Source organism: Dermacentor albipictus, chromosome 1 (genome assembly GCF_038994185.2).
Source record: "Dermacentor albipictus isolate Rhodes 1998 colony chromosome 1, USDA_Dalb.pri_finalv2, whole genome shotgun sequence".
Classification (NCBI taxonomy): Eukaryota; Metazoa; Arthropoda; class Arachnida; order Ixodida; family Ixodidae; genus Dermacentor; species Dermacentor albipictus.
Genome location: NC_091821.1, coordinates 239,069,242 through 239,092,192, shown reverse-complemented (window position 1 = coordinate 239,092,192; position 22,951 = coordinate 239,069,242). Strand labels below are relative to the sequence as shown.

Sequence of the window (22,951 nt, the reverse complement as noted above, 5' to 3'; positions counted from 1 at the left end):
GATACGGCTGCAATCAGCTACGCTTCCCAGTGTCCCGGCATAGCTGTAGATTACAATAGGTTTATATTTTATGGAAAGGTGAGGAGGGACATGGTAACTGCAATGTGCCACAAAATTTAACCTTCCTGGTCTAATTAAAAGCGTTGAAAATATTTACTTAACCGTCGTTTTTCTTTCCCTCTCTTCAGGCGTCATGACACGTTCCGACTTGGTTTCTGCGATGTCCTCCGTTAACAAACAAGACGATTTGTTTTTACGGCGACAATAAAGAAGCCGGGCGACTAATTATGACATATCTGCGATAAATTACGCATGCAAGCGCTCCGGAGCTTTATAAATGTGCTTTGCAAACAAATAATTTATCCCGTTGCCCTGGGACCACTACGAAATCATCATCATCATCATCAACATCATCATCATCAACATCATCCGGGTCACGCCCACTGCAGGGCAAAGGCCTCTCATATACTTCAACTACCCCGGTTATGTACTAATTGTGGCCATGTTGTCGCTGCAAACTTCTTAATCTCATCCGCCCACCCAACTTTCAGCCGCCCCTTGCTACCCTTCCCTTTCCTTGGAATCCAGTCCGTAACCCTTAATGACCATCGGTTATCTTCCCTCCTCATTACATGTCCTGCCCATGCCCATTTCTTTTTCTTGATTTCAACTAAGATATCATTAACTTGCGTTTGTTCCCTCACCCAATCTGCTCCTTTCTTATCCCTTAACGTTACACCTATCATTCTTCTTTCCATAGCTCGTTGCGTCGTCCTCAATTTGAACCCTTTTCGTAAGCCTCCAGGTTTCTGCCCCATAGGTGTGTACCGGTAAGACACAGCTATTATACACTTTTCTTTTGAGGGATAATGGCAACCTGCTATTCATGATCTGAGAATGCCTGCCAAACGCCCCCCAGCCCATTCTTCTGATTATTTCCGTCTCATGATCCGGATCCGCCGTCACTACCTGCCCTGTAGGGGTCGAGGGACGGACTCCGGGATGAAAACCAAACTTGGGAGGATTTATTCTACATTATATACAGAGAGGTGAGAGACAAGTAACAGTCGTACAGTCATTACGGGCCGGCAGCAACTCGGACGCTGCGGCCCGCGGCAAGAAGTTCGAGAGAGGTGAATCAGGGAATCAGGGAATGCTCTGGTCTCTCTGGAATCCTTCTTTTAAACCCTTCGAGGACTGGAAGTCGCGTCGTGTTTGGCCAATGGGAGAGTCCGCTCAGATGACGCCATTTTCAGCCAATGGTAGGCGCCCGTGCGATGGTGTCATACCCGGCGAAGAGAGTCGGCGCTTGGTCCTCCTCTCTTGATCACTTGATCCCCCTGCGATCTTGCCTCGCAGACTGGCAATGCGCTTCTTCCAAGGAGGAGAAGGGGAGGGGGCTGCTCATGCTCCATTGTCCTAGGACCCACCTGCTCCCGGTGCTACGGCCGCACAGCGGTAGCAAATGTCTTCTTCAAAGGCGAAGGGGGACGATTGGGCTCCATTGTCGGAGGGCCCCTTCTAATCCCGGCGGCGTACGAACTTGTTTGCAAGTGTCCTGCCTTCAACTTGTTTGCTCGGGCGCTCCTCTGGAATGTGCGTTTCTGCTTCTGCATTCCTCAATTAGCTGTGCTGCGATTCGATGTGGTCTGGGGAACTCGAAGTAGCCTCAGGAAACGGCGTCATATCTAACAGCCCTAAGTAGATATATTCCCTTACCACTTCCAGTGCCTCGCTACCTATTGTAAATTGCTAATCTCTACCGAGACTGTTAAACATTACTTTAGTTTTCTGCAGATTAATGTTCAGACCCACCCTTCTGCTTTGCCTCTCCAGGTCAGTGAGCATACATTGCCATTGGTCCCCTGAGTTACTAAGCAAGGCAATATCAACAGTGAATCGCACGTTGCTAAGGTATTCTCCATCAACTTTTATCCCCAATTCTTCCCACTCCAGGTCTCTGAATACCTCCAGTAAACACGCTGTGAACAGCATTGGAGAGATCGTATCTCCCTACCTGACGCCTTTCTTTATTGTGATTTTGTTGCTTTCTTTATGGAGGACCACAGTGGCTGTGAAGGCGCTATAGATATATTTCAGTATTTTTACATACGGCTCGTCTACACCCTGATTCCGTAATACCTCGATGACTGCTGAGGTTTCGACTGAACCAAACGCTTTCTCATAATCAATGAAAGCTATATATAAGGGTTGGTTATATTCCGCACATCTCTCTACCACCTGATTGATAGCGTGAATATGGTCTATTGTTCAGTAGCCTTTGCGGAATCCTGTCTGGTCCTTTGGTTGACAGAAGTATGTGGTGTTCCTGATTCTATTTGCGATTACCTTAGTAAATAGTTTGTTGGTAACGGTCAGTAAGCTGATCGCTCCATAATTTTTCAAGTCTGTGGCGTCCCCTTTCTTATGGATTAAGATTATGTTAGCGTTCTTCCAAGATTCCGGTACGCTCGAAGTCATGTGGCATTGCGTATACAGGGTGGCCAGTTTTTCTAGAACAACAGTTTGACAACAGTTTTTCCAGAACAGTCTTTCTGAACTCAACCGACATCAAATTTAGCGGAAATTGAATGGGGTCGGGAGGGAACAGGAAGAGAGACAGGACACCATGATAAATGGTATGGCGAAGTAGCATATGTCTTGATCAATTACTGGCTTTTAAAAAAATTACAACAATTATTATTTCAAAGCATTACATCTGAGCAAGCTTTCAAATGGAACAGTCATATATATATACGGGCAACTTTTTAAGGTATGCGATATAATTACAAGAAACAAATATCTATTGCAACTGTTCGAAAGGGACAGCTTCGCTGAAAATCCTGTTGTAGATCTCTAAGGTCGCTCCCATCTGCTGTGTGCTTTTCTTGTGGATATTGCAAGTAATTTATGTTGATTGTACTTCGTTACCTATTACCTCGGTGATGCTATTTTGTAAACTATCGAAACATTTATGCTGTAGGCGTAAACACCAAGTACAATTTTTTGTTTAATTATCAAAATTGTTTGTAGCAAACGTGCATTTTCTTTTTTGTGCGTTCTACTACTGCTACTGGGCGGGATCCAGGACCTTTGTGAGGCACTCATTGCCTCTTGTCCCAGTATAACCTTGAAATTTTCTATAATTGCAAGAAATAAATGCAAATTCGAATAAATTTTCGGGTCCCCCTATGTTTCACCAAGTGTGAATGGAAAATAAGTCCATGTCGCTTAAATAATACTGACAGAAGCATTGCCGGGCTGTTTCACTTATAGTAATAGTAATTCGATATATATATATATATATATATATATATATATATATATATATATATATATATATATATATATATATATATATATATATATATATATATATATATACCATGAGAAGAGCGAGAGAGGGATAGAAGGAAGGCAGGCATGTTAACCAGTCAAGAGTCTCGTTGGCTACCCACTGGTGGGGGAAGTGAGAAGGGAGAGAGAGAGGGTATAAAGACGTTCACAGACAGCGATTGAGTCAAAGCCGCTCGTGCAAACCAGACGTTCTCAGAAAGCACAAAAGTGCCTTCACTGCCTTCTGTGCCGATGATCAGTGGGGACGGCGCTCTAGTACTGTGTGTTTACTCAGAGGATGATCATCTAGTTTCCTCAATGTGTTGGACAAAGATTATCTTTGTGCTTGAAATTGAGGACAGAAGAACAATAAGTGGGCAATGTTCTCCTCATATCCATAAACATAACATGCAGCACTATCAGCCATTCCAATTAGTACTGAGTGAGCTCTCGTGAAGGAAACTCCTAGCCACAACCGACACAGAAGAGACGCTTCGCGTCGGTGCTAAGGAGAGCGTGTGTGTTAGAAGGCGAAGTTATGTCGCAGTGTCGGTCCTTGCCGCAGGTGGAGAACCATCCCTCATCTTCGCATTACGCGTGCGATACATGTACAGTCTACTTCACACTTAGGGGAAAACTCGGAACGCATTGCATCGCGATGCGGCGAGCGCTGGAGTCAGCGGCGGCAGCAGCTCGCGCAGGCTGTTAGATATGGAGCTGTTTCCTGAGGCTACTTCGAGTTCCCCAAACCACTTCGAATCGCAGCACAGCTAATTGAGGAATGCAGAAGCAGGAAAGCACATTCCAGAGGAGCACCAGACAAGTGCAAACAAGTTCACGAGCCAACAAGTTTGTAAGCCGCCGGTAGCTATTCTCTGCTTGACTCTTCCAGAAAGCGAGGGGATAGCACGGCATTGTTGGAAGTAAAGCGGGTGCAAACCAAGACGGCGGTAATGCGCCGTGACAGCCAGACGTGCCGGGAAGGCCCAGGCGTACCTCTTCATCGCCTTTGAAGAAGACAATTGCTACCGCTGAGGGGCCGCAGCACCGGGATCAAGTGATCAAGAGAGGAGGACCAGGCGCCGACTCTGGTAATGCGCCGTGACAGCCAGACGTGCCGGGAAGGTCCAAGCGTACCTCTTCATCGCCTTTGAAGAAGACAATTGCTACCGCTGAGGGGCCGCAGCACCGGGATCAAGTGATCAAGAGAGGAGGACCAGGCGCCGACTCTCTTCGCCGGGTATGACACCATCGCACGGGCGCCTACCATTGGCTGAAAGTGGCGTCATCTGAGCGGACTCTCCCATTGGTCGAACATGACGCGACTTCCAGTGCTCGAAGGGTTTATAAGAAGCCTTCCAGAGAGACCTGAGCATTCTGGAGCATTCCCTGATTCCCTGATTCACCTCTCTCGAACTTCTTGCCGCGGGCCGCAGCGTCCGAGTTGCTGCCGGCCCGTTTTGCCCGTTTTGCTCGTTCTGAGCTGTACTACAAGCCTAAAATAGTATGGAACCAGTACGTCGTCTGGGATTGTCCTGCACCTTTCAGCGATGAACTTACCTTCGAGGCGTGTCAGTGCTCGTCGCACAACGCTTAGTAAAGAATGCCAGCTCATTTCACGCAGTAACGATGAAATTCGCGCACTGCCCACGCTTCCCGACAATGCGACCAGCGTGCGCCGTCATAGCAGACGACGCCGTTCAAGACGCCGTCTCTCAAGCACTTGCGCCTGCGCGAGCTGCTGCCGCCGCCTGACTCAAGCACTCGCCGCATCGCGATGCAATGCGCTCCGAGTTTTCCATTCAGTGTGAAACAGACTGTACACGCGTAATGCGAAGACGTCGGATCGTTCCCCACCTACAGCGAGTTGTTTTTTCACCCACTTTCATTGCTTATAATTTATCATTTCTGTAATTCAATTAGTCGGTACAAGTAATTTCCTCGATGTTGTCCTTTGTGTCTTTGTTGGCTTCTCATGATATTATTAATGAAAATCAGGCCCCTCGGTTAAGCCCATTTCTTCTCTTTCACATATACAGGTTGTCCCACATAACTTCAGGCAAAAATTTTAAAAATGAAAGACACTGCCGACGCGAGTTGAACCGAATGCATAATTGTCACTGGCCTAGAGGTACCCAGGTTATTTATGATTTTCCCCTTAACTAACGTATTAGTTATGTTTAATTAATCAACGTTTTAAGTATTGGCTGCAGACCCCAAGTGTAATACGCAAGGTTGCAGAACACCTTGAGAAACCTCTCACTAAGTTGTTTCCAACACGATCCAACACGTGGTCCTTTTTTCCCCGTTCCAAAGAAAGCCCGCGAAATATGAAAAAAATACCACGTGACGGGACGCTTGAGCACTGTTATTGTGCTGCTCTCAAGCGTGCGATGAATGAACAACGTCGGCTGCATCGAGACTAGCCCGCGACAGGGCGTTATACCTGGTGTAGGTATCTGGGCATGCAGCTCTTATCGCATGACGGTGCAAATACAAGCTGCTGGCCGATCGTTGTAGAAGCGATAAAGCGTCAAACGCCACGAAAAAGAAAAGACGAAAGCAGCATTTTGATTTTGCTTGAAAGAAGGAAAGGGCGAAGCGCGTCGGAACGACGGAAGGCAACGTCATCACGCCATATAAAGACAGATTAAAGACAGATAAAAAAAATGAAAAATGATTGATAGTGAAAGTGAATGATAACGCTATAATAGATATTGGTAGAGGTTAATAATGGCTAGTAATGACTAATAATTACTACCAATGACTTATAATTACTAATGACTCCGAAATGACCAATATGTCTAACGATGGATAGTAATAACCACAATTGTTTAGAAATGTCTAGAAATGTCTAGTAATGAGTAGTAATGACTAAAATGACTACTAATGACTACGAAATGACCAATATGTCAAACGACGGCTTGTAATGACCACAATTGAATCCAAATGACTCGCAAAGCTTAGTAATGAGCAATAATGACCAATAATGACTGAAATTACTGAAATTACTTCTCATGACTGCTAATGACTACGGAATGACCGATATGTAAAAAGAGAAGAGGCAAGGAGGAAGAGGCGAATGATAACAGGAGGAAAAATAGGCTTCCGTCGTTCACTTGTTGAGAGATCTTAAGAGACCCTGCAATTTTATTGGATTGAAGTTCGCTGGAAAATCATTCCGGGCCTAAAGCCGCCTCCCCACCCTACCCCATTACACTTCGTCTGCAGGCTCCCAGCTCTTGCCCATTTAAAGCATTAAAAAATGAAGCTATGTTCTTGTTCTCTTTCGTCGCCTTAGACGCTTTATCGCTTCGGCACCGCTCGGCCAGCAGTACGCATATCCGCCGTCATGCGATAAAAACCGCATGCGCAGATACCTACACCAGACATAACACCCTGTCGCGGGCCAGTCTCGCTGCAGCCGACCTTGTTCATCCGTCGCACGCTTGAGAGCAGCACAATAACAGTGCGCAATCGCCCCGCCACGTGGTATTTTTTCATATTTCGTGGGCATTCTTTGGAACGCGGAAGAAAGGACCACGTGAGATATATCGTGTAGGAAACAATTTATTGAGAGGTTTCTCAAGGCGCTCTACAACTTTGCGCATCACACTTGGGATCTGCAGCCAATACCACAAAAAGTTGATTAATCAAACATAACTAATCTGTTAGTTAAGAGGAAAATAAAGAAATATCCTGAGTAACTCTAGGCCAGTGCCGACATGCGTTCGGTTCAACTCGCGTCTGGAGTGCCTTTCATTTTTAAAACTTTGGCTCAAGTTACCACGTGAAAAAGCGACCGATTGCTATATGTCATCTGTTCAGGTTCCTTGCAGGAAAGAACTGGGAAGTGTTCACACAATCCATGTTACAGCTGTACAGAGTGTTGTTTGTTGGGTTCCTCCGGTACAGCCTGCCTGTAATATCCAACACCTACAAAACCAATTTCCGTACAGTTCAGAGAATGCAAGCCCAAGCTCTGAGTATATGCCCTGGATAACCACGCAGTGCATCTACGGCTGAAACTATTGCTATTGCTAAAGATTATTCAACCACGACGCACGTCGCCGTCGAGACTATACGTGCTCATGTCAGGCACATTGCCCAGACCCCTTGGCACCACCTCAGCACTCACCTTGGAAAGACCCCGCACGTTATTCAGCACAACTGTCGGTGCATATCGTGCCTCGCTTACACCGGGTACACACCTGCGGCAAGGTCGGTGTCTCCTCCATGGCGTTTGTACCGTCCTGAAGTACACCTCAGAATTCCAGGACTTCGGAAAAAATCAGATCTACTACCACTTGCAGTAAAACAATTGAGCTTACTCCAATAGTACAAGAAATACAGTAGCCACGTACACATCTATACTGACGGATCGACCACATCGACCAGTTCTGGGGGTGCTGTGTTTATACCGACAAGAAGAGTAACACTGCCATTCAAGACGTCACATGTCATGACGTCCACGGCTGCGGAGCTCACGGCTCTGCGCAGTGCGCTTCAATTTATTGACACAGAAAGTCTTGGTACATAGGTCGTGTTTTCCGACTCGAGACCGGCTTTACACCGCATGCAGTCACTTCTCAGAAGTGGAACTCACGAACAGCTAGCATATGAAATCGTCAAACTTCATCATGACGTCAAACAGAAAGGGCATGAAAATATTTTCCAGTGGCTACCTGGCCATTGCGGGATAAGTGGAAATAATGAAGCAGACAAAGCTGCCCGAGAGTCACATCAAGGACAACACATCGCACCCATTCCTCTTTCCAGGACAGACGCTGCAAGGCAGCTTCGTCACCTGGCACACAAGCTCTTTTTACCAGAGTGGAAGAGAGAGAGAGAGAGAGCAAACGATAAAGGAAAGGTAGGGAGGTTAATCAGAGTGGAAACTTCAGATATAAGGCACAACAACTCCGACCTGCACCAGGGCTTCACCGACGTGAGGCATCGCTTCTATACCGGCTGTGGTCGGGAGTGGCTTTTACGAAGGCGTACACTACTTTGATTGGAATGACCGACAGTGCTGCATGCGACGTCTGCGGCGTGGAAGAGAACATCGAACATTTATTGCGCCATTGTCATCGATTTCAGCCGGAAACACAAACATTATCTATCGCATTGCGACGACTGGACGATCAGCCGTTGTCTGTGCAGGTGCTACTTGAATACCGTCTCCATCGTACGTCGGCCCACAAAGCTATGAAGGCACTTTTGTCTTTCTTGAGGGCGACTGGACTATGTGAACGTCTTTGACTCGCTCAGGCCATCCGAGTGCGTGCGCGAGCTCACCGCGGCTTTCCTCCCCCTGCCCTCCCTCTCTCTATCTTATCTTTCTATTTCCTCGTTCCCGTCCCCCAGAGTAGGGTAGCCAACAACACGCATTTCTGGTTTCTCTCTTTATTTCCTCCTCCTTGGCTCAAGTTATGTGGGATAATATATATATATATATATATATATATATATATATATATATATATATATATATATATATATAGAGAGAGAGAGAGAGAGAGAGAGAGAGAGAGAGAGAGAGAGATCAGATCGCTTGGGGTTTGCCCCACACTGGAGAAATACTTCGTATGTCACTGGTTCAACCTATAGACAGTACGAAGGTCACTTCGCTGGCTGCTGCTGCTGCTGCCGCGTTTTCTCACGCCAGCGTTTCGACAGCGAATGTCCGCGGTCATCGAGTGTGATGTGTTCATGTTTGCTATGCGCGTTAACACCGTGCTTATTAGTTTAGTTAGCATGCGAATGTTCACAAGTTGATACGGCCGATAAAAGTACTATCCTTGCTTCGTATAGCTGTCTGCTAATTTGTTGCAATCGATGCTTCGAGTTTCGCGCAAAATCATGCTAGGCTAAAAAATACAGGAACGAAGCTTTGCGCTAAATCTTCGATATTCATATGATGCAAGTTTCACTCATTTTTGGTGACCTGCTGTTCGACTTGTAACTTGTTTGAAGAGATGTTTGGAAGTAACTTGCCATCATGGTATTGTAATCATCACGCGACGTATAATGTTATTTGATCCCAGTCAGGAATTTATGAGGCAGGGAGTCCGAAGCAGGACTGCTTCCTGTTGAGAAGCCTTTGTGAAAATTACGGAATGCGTAGTTCGCAGTAAAATAGGGGCCAGTAGCTCCGACAGATTTGAAAGAATATTGTCTCCTGACCCCCGTCTATTTTGAAAATTGCCGAGACGTTTAGTTAGGATGAGCTCTCCGCAGCGAGCAGCACGTGTAACGACGGGGCAGGTGAGCCTCAGCTAGGCGAGTGGCCACGGCCGTCTGGTGTTGAGCGATCGGGCAGTGATGAGAGACGCTCTTCCAATATCCATAATTATCCGCCAACTTCGTTCTTGACGCCTTTTATGCGCCCCCCTCCCTCCTCGTATCCATCACCCCACTCCCTTTCTCAAACTTTTTTTCCCGTTAATCACTGTCACTCTCCAACGTTCACCGGGTTGTTAAACGGCGCGGCGGCCGATAGCATTCATATATTTCTGTTTTTAGACATCGAGGCCATTCACCTACCTGCCCTCCCAGCTGTTTGCTGTGGCGGTTTCTTAGTTTCCCTGGCCCACCAACCCCGTCCTTGATATACAACTTTGCTGAGCGCAAATCAGCGTTCTGTAGGCCTTTCTTTCTTGTCCTGTTTTTGCTCTGTTTTCATTCTTAACAGCGTGTATAAACTAGCCTAATTGCAACCTCTTATCAAGTTTATTAACATAATGAAAGTCGGAGACAAGGGAAAGAAAAAAAAGGAGGGGGGGGTGCTTATTATGCGTATCTTAGACAAGCAAGGCGCATTATTTTCGGAATGCACTTCTTCAGGGCAGCGTGGTTGACGATTCGGTCAAGCACCAGAAATGAGAAGCTCTTCGACGACACGAAGGCCTGGCGGGGGGCAATCATGCCTGCCAAGTTTTATTCACTCACGCGTCCTATTTGTATGTGTGTGTCATATCGTAAGAAGCCAATAAACACTGACTGGCTTTTTTGGGGGGAGGAAGACGAAGTGATTCTCGTAGAGACCACTATTCCTTCGCGCTGCAGTATTTTCGGCTTTTTCCCGTGTTTTACTGGGAGACGCCGCTCTCATTGCCACGGCAATGGAAGTGGAGTCGGCAGAATGCCGACGCGACGTGACTGCTTCGTCAGGTACCGGCCCGAGGAAGAGAAATTGCCCACCGAGTCAAGCTGACAGCGAGGACACTGCGCTGTACTCCTACTCAAGCGATGACGCCTCAGATGACGAAGGCTTCGAAAGAGTGGTACACCGGAAGGCCAAGAGAAGAAACATCAGCGGACGGTCTTCGTCAAGTAAGTCTACCGTCATTCCACAGCGCAGGCCATCGGCGCACACAATTTTTTTGTGCCGGACGCACCCGCCGACAACCTCAACCGCCTTAATCGACAAGCGATTTCCGTTTCTCTGGAGGCTCTTGTCCCAGGAGAAATCAAAGATATCAGAATTAATACTCGAAAGAACATCCTGGCTATTGACGTCCACAACCGAAGCGAAATCAATGCTTTGATGGTAGTCAAGCTCCTGGGCAACATTAATGTCCACTACCTCATTCCGCAAGACAACGAAACAACGGCCGGTGTTGTTTATGACATTGACACATCCATTAACGACAGCGACCTGCCAATTTTAATCAAACCTGCGACAGATGGTGTTGCCTTACTACAAGCTCGGCGCCTTGGCAAGTCGACCTGTGTAAGGCTCGTGTTTAAAGGTGACTGCCTACCATCACATGTAAAGGTCGGCCACTTTCGTCATGTGGTACGACCTTTCGTACCAAAACCACTTCAGTGCAGAAGGTGTCAAAGAATTGGACACGTGAGTGCTGTCTGCCGAAATACAACGATATGCCCACGATGTTCCGAACATCACGACACCGACACTTGCCGTGCAACAGAGCTCAAGTGCCCAAATTGTCAAGGATCGCACGCTGCGTCCTCAAAAGACTGTCCACGCCTAAAGAAAGAGCAGAAAATCTTGAGAAAAATGGCCAGAGACGGATCGTCACACAGAGATGCTTCTGAAGCGATAAGGCGACATCGCTCCCGGAAACGAAAGTCCATGAAACCCTCTTCCGGTTCAAGGGAAATGTCTCGTCCGGCAACGCCACCTGCTGTTCCATCTGTCTCGAGTAAGAGCACGAATGTCAACGAAAGAAGTGGCCATGCTTCATCAAGTGATGCGTGGCCGGCACTGCCGAGAACATGCCACGCGCCAGAGCCACAACAAATGACTCGCCATTTACAGTCAAATGTCACTACAGTTGACCAAATGCAAGACAAGGACTCACAAGTGATTGCCATGCTCAAATCGCTCACGAATGTCATGCGTCTGCTACTGACGAACATGGACACTCCAGCTGCTCGTAGCGCACTGCAAGTATTGAACGCGCTGACTCCAGTACTTGAAAGCATCGCATAGCACCATGGCCCGCCCCTCGCTGCCCTTCCACAAGGAAGTCAAGAAAGCATCTTTACTGCAGTGGAATGCCCGTGGTCTCAAATCAAGAATTTCAGATTTTAGACATTTTGTCTTCGAAAACCGTTTTCCCATCCTTGTAATTTGCGAACCGAACGTGCAGAATGTTATACGTATTTCTGGCTATGAGGCATTCATGTCCTCTACCTGTGGTGATGTAAGCAAGGTAATTGTATATATTAGAAGTAATCTGACTTACGTGTTGCACCCAGTTCCGCCTCACGACGACAACCAGTACGTTTGTTTAATCGTGAAATCGAATAAGCTTACGTTCACACTCGTTGCTGTGTACATTGCTCCTTCAAGTGGCTTCGACTCTAAACGACTACACGACGTGCTATCAGCGACACCCGGCCCTACGATTCTCACAGGAGATTTTAATGCTCACCATCCGCTTTGGGGGAGCCTGAAGATGGACTCCAGGGGAAGGCGAATAGCATCCTTGCCACACAGCACGACCTTTACTGCCTCAACGATGGTAGTCCGACATATTTACGCGGGCCTACCTACAGCAGCTGCCTAGACTTGACCCTGGTTTCTCGGCTTCTTGAAAGAAACGTGCAATGGTTTACAGACATTGAAACACATGGAAGCGACCATATTCCGACGTACCTGAAGATCAAGGGACTATCGAAATGCTCCTCCATGACGCTCCGGCGAATTGACTGGTCGGCGTTTCGGTCGCACATGGAGGGAGTATGTCAGCAAGGGAACCCTTCAAGTCCGGAACACGAAATTCAAAAGGCCATGCAAGAGGCTACGCGTAGTTTCCAGCCTTTCCCGAAATATGCAGAATTTGAAGCAGAACTGCAGCGACTACGAGCAATTCGCCGGCGGGCTGAACGAAGATACAGGAGAACTAAATCCATCCATGATCTCCGAGAGGCAAGGCGGATGCAAAAGAAGATTCAACGTCGCATCGATGCACTACAATCTCAAAGATGGAAACGTTTCTGTGAGTCCTTGGATCCACGTCAGCGATTATCTCAAATATGGAGAACCGTGCGTGGGCTTCGCGTATCACCACAACAGCGTGTCCCTTTCAAAGCCCTCGCTTTGCACCAAGGTCGCAGCGAAATTGACATTGCTGAAGAATTTTGCTCAAGACTTTCCAGCTTGCAGTTCCAACGCGCAATTACACCATGTGCTACTCCTGTGCCACGGGATTCCCGCATGGATGTAATTTTTTCGCTGGAGGAGCTTGAAGCGGCACTGGCGACTTGCAGGCGCTCTTCGTCACCTGGCCCGGACGGGGTTACCTATGCGGCGCTCGCCAATCTTGGGCAGACAGCACGACTCATGCTACTAAACCATTACAACGAGTCTTGGCGCAACGGTTTGGTTCCACGTGACTGGAAATGCAGCCGCTTTGTTCCACTTCTCAAACCTGGCAAATCACCGTTAAACTTGTCATCGTACCGCCCCATCGCTCTGGCCAGCTGCATAGGGAAAATAATGGAACGAATGATTTTGACTCGCCTGGAATGGTACCTGGAAAGTTACAACGTGTACCCAGATGCTATGGCTGGCTTCCGGCGTGGGCGCTCATCCATAGATAATGTCATCGATTTGGTTACATTCGTTCAGCATCAAAAACGCCGGAAACGACTCACTGCTGCATTATTCCTAGACATAAAAGGCGCCTATGATAATATAGCACATTATGCCATTATAAATGCTCTTACTGAAGCCGGAATCGGTGGCCGCACTTTTCAGTGGCTGTGCAGTTATCTGACCGACAGGCATTTCTTCGTGATGACCGAGGATGGCGCCACGACTCAACACCAAACGTGCCGTGGAGTACCACAAGGCGGAGTGTTAAGCCCGACGCTTTTCAACCTAGTGCTCGTTGGCCTAGTCCGATCCTTGCCCAACACAGTTCAGGTATCAATATATGCCGACGACATCTGCATTTGGGCGTCTGCCGTAACACGGCTGCAGGTACGAGCACGGCTGCAAAAGGCAGCTACGATAACATCTCTGTATTTGCGAAAACAGAACTTAGAGCTGTCTTCAGAGAAATGCTGCCTTGTTACATTCACTCGGAAGGAAATGAAGCGTTACAGTGTAAAGGTCAATGGGCAAGCAGTAGCAAATGCACGAAAACACCGCTTTTTAGGGGTAATTATTGACCGAGACCTATCATGGAGCCCGCATGTTTCATACCTGAAGAAGAGATTATTGACAATAATACATCTCCTCAAATTTCTCGGCGGAAAGTCATGGGGCACTTCGGTGCGGTCAATGCTGCAGCTGTATAACGCCTTGTTCCTCGGCTTCGCAAGATACAGCCTCCCTGTGATTGGCAACACCTGCAAAACAAACCTGCGTGTACTCCAGGGACTACAAGCTCAGGCCCTAAGGACGTGTCTCGGTCTTCCGAGGTGTGCGTCTACAGCGGCAACGATCGCCATAGCTCGAGATCACCCAATATCAACGTACTTGGCAACCGACGCTCTCAGGGCGCATATTCGGCACGTTGCCCGATTACCTTCTCACCATCTTGCCGCTCTACCCACAGAAAGGCCACACACAACTTTCAGTCGTTTAATTGATGCCAATCGCCCCGCATTGCCATCGAACTACATGCCTGCAGCAAGACCATCCTTACCTTTATGGTGCCTGCACAGACCTGACATACGCCTCACCATCCCAGGAATCATGAAGAAAGCCAACATGTCCTCGTTTGCCCTTAAGCAGGCCACGTTAGAACATTTACATGAGGTGCACAGTGGCCGCGTACACGTTTACATCGACGGTTCAGTTACATCTGCAAGCGCAGCTGCCGCTGTGCTGATACCAAGAAGATCCGTCAAGATACAGCTAAAGACGTCACATGTATCATCAACGACAGCTGCTGAACTCGTAGCCCTGCGTGCGGCTCTTCATTTTATTAAGGAGGAACCATCCCAGGCATGGTCAATCTTCTGTGATTCCAAGGCAGCCCTACAGAGTGTACTCTCAGCACTGCGCCATGGATCACATGAGCAGCTCGCCGCAGAGATCAGAGAAGTCCACCATCGACTAGTTGACGAAGGACACGATATAATATATCAGTGGTTGCCTAGTCACTGTGGCATACATGGCAATGATCGAGCAGACGCAGCTGCCCGATCTGCCCATGACGGCGTCAACTGCGTTGCCATTCCTCTTTCGAGAGCCGACACAGCGAAAAAACTTGCCACACTTGCGCGTGAACTGACATTAGCCCAGTGGAATTCATCCGATTTCACAAGTGCACGCCTCCATACTCTGGACCCTAATTTACGGCTCCATATTCCGTCCGAGCTTCCACGACGTGACTGCACCCTTCTTATCCGTCTATGGCTTGGAGTAGCATTTTCAAATGCCTACTCTTTCCTTATCGGAATGGCCAACAGCCCACTGTGTGACTTCTGCGGGTGCAACGAAACGATCGAGCATCTTCTTTGTCAGTGCTCTCGTTTTAACCTACAAAGAACTGTCCTCTCAGCCACCTTAGACAAACTGGACAAGCGCCCAATGACAGAAGACAAGATCCTTGGAACCTGGCCTACGCGAACATCAGCGCGATCCGCTATGAAGGCGCTGCTGCGATACTTGAAAGACACGGGACTTTCTGACAAATTGTGACAGTACACTGTGTGACGCAGGACTGTACGGTGACACTGCGTAAGACTAGGAATGCCTTTGCGGGTTGCGTGACAGTGCCCACAGAAATAGTTCGTGTGTACGTGCGTGTGTGTGCTTAGGTTTTTTTTCCCCTTTTTTTATCCTTCTTTATTTCTTTCTCACCTATTGCATCCCCTTTCCCTTCCCCCAGAACAGGGTAGCCAACCGGAGATAATCTCTGGTTAACCTCCCTGTCTTTCCTTTGCCTTTCTCTCTCTCTCTCTCTCTCTGACTGGCTTCTTACGATATGACTAATAAAAATCGGGCCCCTCGGTTTAGCCCCTTTCTTCCCATTTATGTGCGCGTGGAATTGTCATCGCTCATCCCCCCCCCCCCCCTCAGCAGTTATGGTTAACACGATCCGGAATTGAGGTAGAGGCGTGCCATGAGTGAGGTCGCAATGGTCTGCGCATGAGACAGGAAATCGCCTCCATGACAACACCCCCGCTCTCCCTTCACACTGCCATTAACTCTCGCCTTGCTTTCACATTCAAACACTCCCTTTCATCCATGTTGCTCTTTCTCAGCCCACCTCCTGAAACCTTCTGTTACGCGGGAAAGGGGGGAAGGGACTCGTCTGAAAATTTCGAGGGGGTTTTCGACCCCCGACCCCCCTTTTGGCTACACCACTGGTAGTTGTGATAGCCATATTTACAGGGGGGAAAGAAGGCAGCTGCCCCCTCCCCCATAGGGTAAATTCCAATATGAATATGTATTGGTCTTATTGGAATATATAGGTACAATAAGAAAAGCTACAGGTCTCATGCACGCAAATGCACGCAAAAGCACGCAAGACTGCCGTGCGACTGGCCGCTCGAGACACTTTGCCTGTATTCGTGGGCTTCTTTCACGTACGGAAAAACACTTTTATGTAGCACATATTGAGCAACAGAAAGCTGCATGAGGAGCTTTTCATGTCACTTTAAAATTTTTTATTGACACTTTTCAATCTAATTATCATATGTGACAAGTTAATTAATTAATTAGAACTAATTATGTAATTTGGTAGAATGAGAAAAATTATATGAGCATCTCCAAGCGAGGGCAAACAACGTTACCTTGGTTCTGTCCAGTTAGGTGGCATTCCCATATTTTTTAATCTGTGGCTAAAGTTAGCTGGGACACCTTGTATATAGGCCACGATTCGTTATAGAAGTGCAGCCCTATGTGTGAGCTTTTTGGCAAGGCAGTAGCAGCAACCACCATCAGCTGAGTCCGGGAGAATTTGCCTGGAAAGCTTCGCGATAAAATAACCAATCAATGCACCTTTGTGCAACAAACCACTTTGGCACACAGAGTTCCTATCTACACCAATACACTTATAAGCTTAATAGACCAATACAGGCTACCAGTTTTATTAGTGTGTCAGGTCTATTGCATAGTACAAAAGAACAATAACGGCTATCAGCTTCATTGGTGTACCAGGTCTATCGTTTCATAATACAAGATGAAACCTATAGAACCTAATAAAATATTTTTATTGGAATTTTTCCTGGGGTCCCTTTTTCCACATCTTCAAAAGTGTGGAGGCCGGGCAAAGTATGCCCTCCGCCAACTTTTGCCTACTTTTATTTCGGCCAGCAGTGAACAAAGCCTCTTGCGCTTCGTTTCGGATTTCAATTCTGCACTCCCAACCTCGTTTTCCAACGGGCACCAGCACCACTTTTTCCCCTGGCGGAGAGAGGGGAGCTCCCATGTGTCAGGTCGCCGGCATAGTGAGGCGCTCCCGATGGCCACGTTCTTTGCAAAATTGCTCCTCGTGTCGCCATTGTTTCGCGATGGTTTGGCGGTCGGGTAGCCAAGGTATCTGGTACTGTTGCGGGGTTTACTGCCCCAACAGTCAATAAAAATACCCGAGGCCTGCTGCCGCTTGTCAAGTTCTACAGTTTCCCGAGTAAATGGTATGAAAAGGAGCGCAGCTTTATACGTGTTTTCATTTCGCAATATATTGGCTGGCGCGGACAATCTGACAGGTAGAAGGTAGGCAGGTAGGTAGGTAGGCAGGTAAAATCAAGTAAGTCGGAATGCGAAGGTGTGCCATGACGTTTTACCTAATTGTTACTATTTGCGGCAGCGTTGTTACTTTTTTTCACAACCTGCCCGGAAATATGTAGAATTTCACGGGCGGGTGTCGGCCCTTCATGTTTTCGAGGCTGTTCCAACAATGAAGGGCAGGCTTGTGCGGTCAAATGCACGGGAGACACCATCTCAAGGCTGTCTATTAGTTTTACTCATAGTTTCTCACAAGATAGTAATCCCTTCCTTGGGGTCACTTTGTCTCTGAGCGGGGGTCGCATTTAACTTCACTTTATCCGACAAATTTAGCCGAAAAATCGTGAACGACATCCATCCCCACCACTGTAAAATAAGTATCACCTACTTTGCTCCAAATCCACACGATACGAAAGACGCGGTAACAGATCGCAGAGACAGCGCCCGCGTTGATAATGGGAGAAATCGTGAACAACAACACTCAATATGACGAAAACTTGGTTCTCACATATACGGCGGATGTCAATCTCAACCGCCACTCTGACACCATCAAATAGAGTAGCCGACATAATTATTACTACTTTCCAGAGGCCACCTCGTGTAGTATATAGCAAAAACTAAATTTTGATGGATTTGCCGGTCAGGGCGAGAATACAGAAGCGCGACGTGCCCCAAGGATGCAAGCAGCGCGGCAAGCCTCGTTCCAAGGTGAGTTGACGCATAACAATAACAGATACGCCTGAAGGATCGTACTTGGACTTTACACGGTGTGATCATTTCTAAACTTCCCGGATTTAAAAAAAAATCGCCTGTGGCAGATAACGTAATCCTTGTCCTTCAGCTGGATTATTCGAAGAGGCGGACATCACTAACATGAGCAATAAAAACACATATTCAACAAATTAACAAAAATTCAGTAATTACCTTATTAATTCATTACGGCACCTATTTAAATACAGTAAAAGCTCGTTAATTCGAACCGCAAGGGGAAGCCGCTTCAGTTCGAATTAACGAAAGTTCGAACTAACGAAAGTGAAGGAGAGCAACAGTACACTGCGATTTGGAAGCAGTAGGGCATGTCAGAAATTTGGCGTGTCAGAAAGTGATGCCGTGTGCCGCGGGCACACGCCACCTTCAAGTCGAAGCTCTGGGTCCGACTGTGCCACACCACCGATGTCCACCGAAACGAACGTTAGCCGAGGCTTAACACCATCACAAGGAATCGCGACGGACCTCCTAAGATGAAAACAGAGGTGCACAACCGATGAAGACTGCCGAGACAAAGACGCTGAACATGTGAAGGTGGCGAAGGCCCTGATTCGTTGGTTCTTGATTGCAAGCGCAGCTGCAACGTACTTGATTCGCTGTGTTTTGGCGCTTGCCGTGCCATCTTCGCACAACATTAGCAGCTGTACAAGATTTGCAAAGCCTCCGAGATTCGCAACGGGCAAGAAGTCTCGGAGGTTACGGAGAAGGGAGAGGCGGCAGCCGCCGCTACCTTCTGGCTGACCCCGCGTCGGTTGGATTTTTTTCCGCTTTTGCCTTCTCTCGCCATTCTCTCCGTTTCGGATGCAATACAGCCTTGTGTGTAGGTAGTAAGCGCGTTTCTCTGGCCGTGTGCAAGGCGAGCGTAGTTCGAATTATCTGTGAGGAAACCTTCTCGCGTTCAAATTAACGGACTTTTTTATACACCCAAGTAACCACGGATATCCGTGGGACGTCCACCATAAGTCCCAACGTCCATCCATCCGGATATCCAACACGGACGTCCGTGGGACGTACATGAAAAGTCCATATCCTGTTTGGATGTTCGAAGGACATCCCACCGGGATGTCCATGGGACATCCCATTTTGAACGTCCGCTGGCTGTCCATAAATAGGCATGCCCAGGATATACACTAGTGAGTTATATATAAACTAGCATAAATATATTGCCGGAAATTTTAGTTTGTTCATATTATATCTGTTTATTTTTGTTCTCTATCGGACACAGTTCATTCTTTTTTTCAAAGCAAAATAAATATATTTCCAACTTGATATAAATTCTGCCCACTTTAACATCGCAGTATTAAAATACGATTTTTTTTCTATCGGTGGGTCATACAAACAATTTGTAGTTTGCTTTAAAAAAATGCTTGTGGATGACTAGCAGAATATATAAGCGCCCATTTGAAGCCACTTATTCGACCTAGAGCCAAGCACTCAAGTTACCCCTCATTATGAAAAGTTCCTGATCATAGAGTTTTGGTCCTGACCTCCTAACATGTAGGTTCAGGTTTATCATTGGAACAGGAAGGAAAACACGTTGTTGGGCTAGTTGGTGCATTGTATTAAGAAAAAAACCAGCAAAAAAAAAAAGACGGACACAGGAAACATACACAAGACAGGCCTCTTCCAGCCTCTTTCCTGTCTTCTCGTATGTTTCCTGTGTGCGCCTGTTTTTGGCTGGTTTCTTAAAACAGGAAGTTGTCTGCAGTGTTCAATTGTGCATACAATAATATCATTATAGGTAACAAAAACAAATCTCAAAGGCTACGCTTTTGGTGGCTGCATGCGTTGAAAGCGATTACGAAAGCTATAATGCGTCAGAGCCGCCATGCATTGACAGTAATCTCAAAGGCTATGTTATTCTGGCGCCGACAGCTTTAGCAGAAACTGAAAAAACTCGAAAATCAGATACCGAATATTCCCAGAATAAGTAAATATTTAACTGTGTAATAATAGAATATTTTAAAAACCTATTTATGTTTGCGTAGATGCACGTGGAAGTGTTAGAACCTTGGCAAAGCAGAACGCTGCAGTCATCCAATGCAATCCAAGCTCTAGCCATCGTCGCCACGCCATTTTTTCATTCTGCGATCGTTTTAGGGCAGCGGAGCAGCGTTTGTCACCTTCCGTGCCTGCCGAAGTCTCCTACTCAGCTACCAAGGTATGACAGCTACATCGATTTCTTTTTTAATTCGTTTGGGTATTGAAATGTGTTTTCTTCACAGGTGCCAGGATGCCTAGACTGCGGGAGAAGCCGCACGCGCGAAAAAAGAGCGTCGCTGGAAACAAAGACGATATTCGAGGACTTCGGATCTCGCACCGGCAGCCAGCAGTCAACAGCTCGAGAATTCGCAAGTCTAGAACTGTGCAGTGGCGCGTATACCCCGCACGCATGCATTAACATGTGCGTTCGGGCTGTCCCTGCAAACATTTGCACACCTTGTGATGCTGGTCGCTGCACCGAGGCGACATCGGAAGTTCAGGACGGTGGTTGTGACACTACGCGCACTAACGACAATGTGCCTTGTTTCCCTGATGGATATACTCTACGTGACGCTTCGGATGGTTCACTTCGCTGTGAGAACGGAACAGGATCCCTTAGGAGAGGTGTACGCACAAGTCAATGCGGGTTTTCTGGTAAGCAGGACCCCGGAGTCTACATTTTTCTTTAGCTACCGCGGACTCTTCATTGGCGCCCTTTTGATTCTCCTGGCAAAGAGCTTCTCCTGGCTAATGCGCTCATGATCAGAGCTGTAGCCGTCAGTAGCAGCAAGATCGCCTGCTGATCTCTACGAAAAATAAAAAGCTCCTTTTAAAAAAGTGAAGAATATATTAGTTGTTTTTATCTACAAGTTTGTTTAATATCGTGAGAATATGGTCACTACGGCCACGGCGGGGACATTGTAAACGAGAGTACGCATTCGATGGCCAAGTGAGTTTTAATAATTGTAAGAACGCACTACGCCACGAGAAAGAGCTATTGTTTAAAGAAAATGAAGAATATATTGATTGTTCTTCACTAATAGTTCGTTTAGCAACGAGAGTACGCATTTGACGGCAAGTTGACTTACGAGAACGCACTACGTCGCGAATAACACTTAAGCTGCAATACCATTAAGCATGTCCGTGTGGCACCCCGCGAATGACATTAAAGTTTAAGGCATTAGCCAGTTAATGTCATTTTTTGTGCCCGTGTCGCAGAGTGCTAGTGAAGTGATGTAGTCAAGATTAATTCCTTCATGTCATTTCTGTTGCTTTCGCTGCTTAATAATGCTAATTGATGTATTTTTGCTCTTTTTATTCCATGCTGCAAACACAAATGTCAATGCAGGGTGGGCAATAAGTATTTTTTGTTCTGCTGTTCTCTACCTTGTGTTGTGCTATTGAAATTGCAAGTCTTCTTCTTTATCCGTGTATTTATTTGTTCTTTGAACAGTACGCATATATCTGCTTATTGGTCTTTTTATGTATATGTATAAGGTGACAATAAACGTTTAATTGTATTTGGAAGTTGGTGTAAGTTCATTTCTCGTTTATTTAAAACAAGAATGCATTCAAGCATTAGACCAATGTAATATATGTATATATAATGGTCCGGTGCTTGAATGTGTCCCGGCCACTACTGTCGCTTCAAGGCATGTGTATATCTGGAATATCCCCGGGAAGACACACACACACACACACACACACACACACACACACACACACACACACACACACACACACATATATATATATATATATATATATATATATATATATATATATATATATATATCCTGAACGTCCCCTGAATGTCCATGCTGGACGTCCGCGTCGGACGTACTACGGATGCCAAAGCGATTACCTTTGGATTCCCCAGGGACGTCCCTCGGACGTACGTCGGACATTCATGGATATCCCACGGACATCCCGAATATCCAGAAAGGACGTCCGTCGGACGTCGCCCGGATATCCGTGGTTACTTGGGCATAGACTTCTGTGGAGCTTGGCCGGACCAAATCGTACAGTTCGAATTATCCATAAATTCGAATTATTGAAGTTCGAATTAACGAGCTTTCACTGTATATGAATTGTAGCCGGTGAGTTTGCAAGCCGTGTACACTTGATATGAATATCCAGAATTACCCCAGTTTCGAGATATTATTCCCGAAGGTGTGGAACGAAATACATGGACGTACCAGTTACTTTTCGATCCCACAACCTTCGCATGCGAAGCTTGTGGGATCGTTCCGAACCTGCAGCAAGTTGTTCTTTCATCCACTTTCATTTCCTATAATTTATCCTTTCTTTATTTCATTTATTAAGCACAAGTAATTTCCCCTGTGTTGACTTTGTGGTCAGTGTTTGTTGGCTTCTTATGATATGAATAATAAAAATCGGGACCCTCGGTTAAACCCCTTTTTTCTCGTTAATTTGTTAATAGGACTTTTGCAGAACCCCCGTAAACATTGTAACAATTTCATGTAAGCTGGAGATTCATATCTGAAGTCTGTCTGCTGTAGACACTCGAAACGGTGGAGTTTACAAAATTGTCATGTCTGTTTTTGTGCAGAAATACGAATAGGCGCCGACTACGGGAGGTCTCTGGGGCCCCAGCCACCTCCGGAGTTAGGGGGGGGGGGGGGTCCCAGCGCCCCCCCCCCCCGGCGTTGCTGAAGTCTATTCCCCCTCCCCCCACCACCT

At 46.8% G+C, this 22,951-nt stretch overlaps 1 protein-coding gene and 1 long non-coding RNA gene across 2 annotated transcripts in view; one reads left to right on the top strand and one right to left on the bottom strand.

Moving 5' to 3' along the window:
* The window catches only part of LOC135901568 (uncharacterized), a 1,085,637-nt gene that overhangs the window by 1,017,825 nt on the left and 44,861 nt on the right, over positions 1-22,951 (bottom strand). The gene's annotated exons all lie outside the window — the stretch shown is intronic.
* On the top strand, positions 20,314-21,768 carry LOC135901267 (uncharacterized). The gene is made up of 2 exons (XR_010564067.2): positions 20,314-20,426; positions 20,491-21,768. It is a non-coding gene; the product is annotated as an uncharacterized lncRNA (long non-coding RNA).